The sequence below is a fragment of the Fistularia commersonii genome, unplaced genomic scaffold (genome assembly GCF_037954325.1).
Source record: "Fistularia commersonii isolate RoL2024-O1a breed Wild unplaced genomic scaffold, RoL_Fcom_v1.0 HiC_scaffold_44, whole genome shotgun sequence".
Classification (NCBI taxonomy): Eukaryota; Metazoa; Chordata; class Actinopteri; order Syngnathiformes; family Fistulariidae; genus Fistularia; species Fistularia commersonii.
In genome coordinates this window covers 125,655-132,500 of record NW_028234002.1, presented here as the reverse complement: position 1 = coordinate 132,500, position 6,846 = coordinate 125,655, and positions in this window count along the sequence as shown.

The following is a 6,846-nucleotide window of genomic DNA, read 5'->3' as shown; positions in this document are numbered from 1 at the left end:
AAACGTTTTACGCCGGATGCCCCTCCTGACGCAACCCTCTGCATTTATCCGGGCTTGGGACCGGCACAGGGAGACACTGCTCCGTGCCCCCCCCCCCCCCCCCCCCCCCCCAAAGGCAGGCTTGGAGAGACACGGGCCAGTGCCGCCCTGAGGCTGCATTACCCTCTCTTTCTTACATTTATTATAAAAATATGCTTATCTTCCTTTTAGCTCATCACACATGTCTTTATGATTTTCAGTCCATGCCTCAGCCGGCCTGAAGCTCCACTGATGCGCATGTGCGGATGCCTCTATCTAGCGGACATAAAATAAAGACAATCATTCAAATGTGAATGAGTCGGCGTGATGCTCCGGGATGTGTGGAGCTCAGGGAGCTCCACGAGTGAGGGAGTTAAGTTAGGGCGGGGGTGCAAGTAGGCTCTAGGATTCCCCGAGTCGGGGCGAGCGATGGGTTTAGAGGCGTATCGCATTGAAGATAATGGCCGCATATCCTTCTTGGACTTTTCTAAAGCCTTTGACTCGGTCGAACATCCATTTATCATAGCAACGCTCGAACATTTTGGATTTGGTTAAATATTCAGGAATGTGATCCGTGGGCTCTATGAGAATATTCATAGCTGTGTCACCCTGCCAAGCGGCACCACTCCGAGCTTCCATGTTGATGTGGGAATCCCCCAAGGTTGCCCCATCTCACCCTATTTATTTATAATTGCTACCGAAATGCTAGCCGTTTATGTTGAAAAGAGCAACGATATCCAAAAGTTAGACGTGCTGGGGACTGAAATTGTTATTAGCCTGCTGGCAGATGACACAACCTTAGTTTTGAAAAATGAACATCAAGTCCCAATAAGTGCCGAAAACAACCAAAACATTCTCCAAGGCTTCAGGATTGTCATTAAACTTAAAGAAATGCAAACTTCTTGCGCTGCATGACTCGCCACTAAAGGAAATCAGCGATGTTTCCATGAAATCAGAAATAAAATACTTGAGCATTTTCCTATCCAAGGACCAAACGTTAAATCAATCCAGGAACATTGAATCTAAACTGAATCAAAGTAAAGCTTAATTCTAATATATGGCTCCAGAGAGATTTATCAATATTAGGCCGGATATATTTGACTAAAATGGATGTGTTTATCCAGATGTATATACCCAGCGTATTCCAATGCTGCTCCAAATCAACTCGTAAAATCTGTTAACCAAATCAATTTCAACTTTATCTGGAGGAACAGACCACACCATCTAAGAAAAATCACATATGGTGAAAGAAACAAGTGAAGGAGGGCTGAAAGTGATAGAGTCGGACTGCTTGAATGGGACATTGAAGGTGAACTGGTTGAAATCCTGGATCAAACCTCATCGTTCTTTCTGGTATTGTACTCCAAACTACTTATTCAACAAAGTCGGCGGCCTGAGTCTTCTGCTTATCTCTGACTTGGATATCAACAAGATTCCTGTCAAATGTTCAGAGTTCCATAAACAAATATTATTATACTGGAAAATGATATACGTACACAATTTCTCACCACACAGTATAATAGTTTGGAACAATCGATATGTACTGCATGGCAACAAACCTCTGTTTTACAAGGAATGCTTTGAGAAAGGTATATGGTCGATAATTGACTTGATGGATGACACTGGCAGTCCTCTGGACAATGAGCAGTTCTGTACTACACACAGATTCAAGCCTCCCATATTAGAGTTGCTAAAGTTACGAAACGCACTGCCTCGACAATTTGTATTCCTGACCAAAAATATAATGACGCACCGAACCGTACAACCACAGTTACCCCGACTATCACTCCAGGGAATCTCAATTGTGGACAGAAAGCGCGGCAACTCCTTTATTAGGAAATGTTTCACAGGAAACTTATTCCCTGGACGTCAAAAAAAAAAAAAAGGATATTTTAAATAAATTTGATGAGGAATCGATTGCCACGCTGCGAACCATGTATCTGACTCTACCCATACCCCCAAGGCAAAAGAGACCCACTTCAAAATTATGACTGACATCTACCCATCTAAGGAATTATCGAGGGTACGCTTTAATTTTGAAGATAATATTTGTACATTTTGTGAAGACAACATTGAAACCACTGACCATATATTTTTTCTCCTTCTCATTCCATCGTCACCAGTTTCCTTCTCAAAAGATGATATAACATTCTGTTTACTTATAAGCAACATAACAGATGAACTCTGTGTCAATGTTCTTTTAGGCCTGGCCAAGTTCTTCATTCACAAGAACAGAATGCAAAAATGCTCCCCAAATTTTAATGTCTTCATAAACGATTTTGAAATATAAAAAAAAAAAAAAAAAAATCCTTAAAACTTATGGAAAAATCCAAAAACTAAAAAATATAGTTACCCATGTCCGAGGTTCCTTTTTTTTTTGGTAAAAAAAAAAACAAAAAAAAAAAAACAACTTGATTACATGTTACATTCCCCTTGCAATTTTTTTTTTTTTTTTTTCGTTTTAATTTCTTATTTGTCTATCTATTGATTTAATTACTTCCTTTTAATTTCTTTTTTTGTCTCGCACTGTAAATTTCTCACAAACCTGTAACACTATTAACTTCTCATTACATACAGAACAAATGTCCTGATGTCCGTTGCTTCCTCATCCCTGGTTGTTTCATTGACATTCAGTTCTACCTTGCTATGTTTATTTGTACATTTGTATATTTGGGTGTACTATTTATGTTCAATTAAAAACAGTTTGATGTCTGAGATTCCTTGTGAACCGCCAACTTAATTACATGTTATATTCCCCTCACAATTTTTTTTTTTCGTTTTTAATTTTATTTTTCTATCTATTTATTTAATTATATCCTTTTAATTTTCTTTTTTTGTCTAGCATTAAAAATTTCTCGCAAACCGTTAACACTATTAACTTCTGATTACTTACAGCACGAATGCGCTTATGCCCCCCCACCCCCCGCTTTTTCCGTACGGTGGCAGACACTGAGATCGAAAGCAAATGGGTGTCATTGAAATGCAGTAACAGGGTGATAACAGCCGTGTTCGAAGTGTGTAGGGGCTTATAGGAGAGCAGAAGCACGTCACGCAATTCACCTGAGTTCGGAGGATCGGAAGTACCAGGGCCCATAGCGGAGAAGCGGAAGAGCGGAGTTATGTGTCTCTTCTCAAAGGCGGGGAAGCTGGGGGGCAGCAGGACCCCTTAGACCGGCTAATGTGAGCCTTCTCCGGACATAGATCACCCGGACTTATGACTGGAGCTCCCGGACCTCTGGGCACACACATATGTGAATGAGTGGATGAGCTAATGTTGGTTTGGTTGTGGATACGTTTCGGCCAATGCTATCAGCACAGCTATGATTATCCCCAGAACGTTGAGAACGAGCTCCCGGAACTCCAGACATGCGTATATAAAAGAGTGGAATTAAGGTGTGTGTGTGTGTGTGTGTGTGTGTTTGTGTGTGTGTGTGTGTGTGTGTATACGTGTGGGACAGAAGTAATGTTGGGGACAGAAATTGTTATTAGCCTGCTGGCGGATGACACAACCTTAGTTTTGAAAAATGAACATCAAGTCCCAATAAGTGCTGAAAAAAACCAAAACATTCTCCAAGGCTTCAGGATTGTCATTAAACTTAAAGAAATGCAAACTTCTTGCGCTGCATGACTCGCCACTAAAGGAAATCAGCGATGTTTCTATGAAATCAGAAATAAAATACTTGAGCATTTTCCTATCCAAGGACCAAACGTTAAATCAATCCAGGAACATTGAATCTAAACTGAATCAAAGTAAAGCTTAATTCTAATATATGGCTCCAGAGAGATTTATCAATATTAGGCCGGATATATTTGACTAAAATGGATGTGTTTATCCAGATGTATATACCCAGCGTATTCCAATGCTGCTCCAAATCAACTCGTAAAATCTGTTAACCAAATCAATTTCAACTTTATCTGGAGGAACAGACCACACCATCTAAGAAAAATCACATATGGTGAAAGAAACAAGTGAAGGAGGGCTGAAAGTGATAGAGTCGGACTGCTTGAATGGGACATTGAAGGTGAACTGGTTGAAATCCTGGATCAAACCTCATCGTTCTTTCTGGTATTGTACTCCAAACTACTTATTCAACAAAGTCGGCGGCCTGAGTCTTCTGCTTATCTCTGACTTGGATATCAACAAGATTCCTGTCAAATGTTCAGAGTTCCATAAACAAATATTATTATACTGGAAAATGATATACGTACACAATTTCTCACCACACAGTATAATAGTTTGGAACAATCGATATGTACTGCATGGCAACAATCCTCTGTTTTACAAGGAATGCTTTGAGAAAGGTATATGGTCAATAATTGACTTGATGGATGACACTGGCAGTCCTCTGGACAATGAGCAGTTCTGTACTACACACAGATTCAAGCCTCCCATATTAGAGTTGCTAAAGTTACGAAACGCACTGCCTCGACAATTTGTATTCCTGACCAAAAATATAATGACGCACCGAACCGTACAACCACAGTTACCCCGACTATCACTCCAGGGAATCTCAATTGTGGACAGAAAGCGCGGCAACTCCTTTATTAGGAAATGTTTCACAGGAAACTTATTCCCTGGACGTCAAAAAAAAAAAAAAGGATATTTTAAATAAATTTGATGAGGAATCGATTGCCACGCTGCGAACTATGTATCTGACTCTACCCATACCCCCAAGGCAAAAGAGACCCACTTCAAAATTATGACTGACATCTACCCATCTAAGGAATTATCGAGGGTACGCTTTAATTTTGAAGATAATATTTGTACATTTTGTGAAGACAACATTGAAACCACTGACCATATATTTTTTCTCCTTCTCATTCCATCGTCACCAGTTTCCTTCTCAAAAGATGATATAACATTCTGTTTACTTATAAGCAACATAACAGATGAACTCTGTGTCAATGTTCTTTTAGGCCTGGCCAAGTTCTTCATTCACAAGAACAGAATGCAAAAATGCTCCCCAAATTTTAATGTCTTCATAAACGATTTTGAAATATAAAAAAAAAAAAAAAAATCCTTAAAACTTATGGAAAAATCCGAAAACAAAAAAATATAGTTACCCATGTCCGAGGTTCCTTTTTTTTTTGGTAAAAAAAAAAACAAAAAAAAAAAAACAACTTGATTACATGTTACATTCCCCTTGCAATTTTTTTTTTTTTTTTTCGTTTTAATTTCTTATTTGTCTATCTATTGATTTAATTACTTCCTTTTAATTTCTTTTTTTGTCTCGCACTGTAAATTTCTCACAAACCTGTAACACTATTAACTTCTCATTACATACAGAACAAATGTCCTGATGTCCGTTGCTTCCTCATCCCTGGTTGTTTCATTGACATTCAGTTCTACCTTGCTATGTTTATTTGTACATTTGTATATTTGGGTGTACTATTTATGTTCAATTAAAAACAGTTTGATGTCTGAGATTCCTTGTGAACCGCCAACTTAATTACATGTTATATTCCCCTCACAATTTTTTTTTTTCGTTTTTAATTTTATTTTTCTATCTATTTATTTAATTATATCCTTTTAATTTTCTTTTTTTGTCTAGCATTAAAAATTTCTCGCAAACCGTTAACACTATTAACTTCTGATTACTTACAGCACGAATGCGCTTATGCCCCCCCACCCATCCCGCTTTTTCCGTACGGAGGCAGACACTGAGATCGAAAGCAAATGGGTGTCATTGAAATGCAGTAACAGGGTGATAACAGCCGTGTTCGAAGTGTGTAGGGGCTTATAGTAGAGCAGAAGCACGTCACGCAATTCACCTGAGTTCGGAGGATCGGGAGTACCAGGGCCCATAGCGGAGAAGCGGAAGAGCGGAGTTATGTGTCTCTTCTCAAAGGCGGGGAAGCTGGGGGGCAGCAGGACCCCTTAGACCGGCTAATGTGAGCCTACTCCGGACAGATATCACCCGGAGTTATGACTGGAGCTCCCGGACCTCTGGGCACACACATATATGAATGAGTGGATGAGCTAATGTTGGTTTGGTTGTGGATACGTTTCGGCCAATGCTATCAGCACAGCTATGATTATCCCCAGAACGTTGAGAACGAGCTCCCGGAACTCCAGACATGCGTATATAAAAGAGTGGAATTAAGGTGTGTGTGTGTGTGTGTGTGTGTGTGTGTGTGTGTGTGTATACGTGTGGGACAGAAGTAATGTTGGGGACAGAAATTGTTATTAGCCTGCTGGCAGATGACACAACCTTAGTTTTGAAAAATGAACATCAAGTCCCAATAAGTGCTGAAAAAAACCAAAACATTCTCCAAGGCTTCAGGATTGTCATTAAACTTAAAGAAATGCAAACTTCTTGCGCTGCATGACTCGCCACTAAAGGAAATCAGCGATGTTTCTATGAAATCAGAAATAAAATACTTGAGCATTTTCCTATCCAAGGACCAAACGTTAAATCAATCCAGGAACATTGAATCTAAACTGAATCAAAGTAAAGCTTAATTCTAATATATGGCTCCAGAGAGATTTATCAATATTAGGCCGGATATATTTGACTAAAATGGATGTGTTTATCCAGATGTATATACCCAGCGTATTCCAATGCTGCTCCAAATCAACTCGTAAAATCTGTTAACCAAATCAATTTCAACTTTATCTGGAGGAACAGACCACACCATCTAAGAAAAATCACATATGGTGAAAGAAACAAGTGAAGGAGGGCTGAAAGTGATAGAGTCGGACTGCTTGAATGGGACATTGAAGGTGAACTGGTTGAAATCCTGGATCAAACCTCATCGTTCTTTCTGGTATTGTACTCCAAACTACTTATTCAACAAAGTCGGCGGCCTGAGTCTTCTGCTTATCTC